Source organism: Morus notabilis, unplaced genomic scaffold (genome assembly GCF_000414095.1).
Source record: "Morus notabilis unplaced genomic scaffold, ASM41409v2 Scaffold1790, whole genome shotgun sequence".
NCBI lineage: Eukaryota > Viridiplantae > Streptophyta > Magnoliopsida > Rosales > Moraceae > Morus > Morus notabilis.
In genome coordinates this window covers 27,874-28,400 of record NW_010364324.1, presented here as the reverse complement: position 1 = coordinate 28,400, position 527 = coordinate 27,874, and positions in this window count along the sequence as shown.

Here is a 527-nt window from a genome sequence, read left to right as displayed (position 1 = left end):
TTTTAAGTCATTTGTGAATTTTAAAATTTAACATTTAAATTTATAAATTTCACATTTGACTCATATAAATTTTTGCAAGAACCATTTGCTAATTTATTTAAATTTAATCTCATTAAATTTAACAACTTTAAATTTAATCTTATTAAATTTAATAACTTTGAATTTAATCTCATTAACCTCAACAATTTGGCACATTTAATTAATTTAATTTACTAAAATAATTTTAGAATTAAAACATATAATTAATGCGCATGATGCATGTCATACATATAAACTAGGTAGGCACTTTTATCCTAGATGGCATGTTAGATGCATGACAATACAATTATTATCAAACATAATAAATAAATAAATAACATGCAAGTGAAATAGAAAAACTTGACCGGGTTCCATGAACCTAAGAATTACAACCCCAAAATAATAATAAAAATAAAATTACATCAAAAATATGTCTTCTTGTAATTCTCCATCTTCAAATATTCTCCATCTTGATGTCTCCTTTTTTTTTTTATAGTTTGGAACCTTTT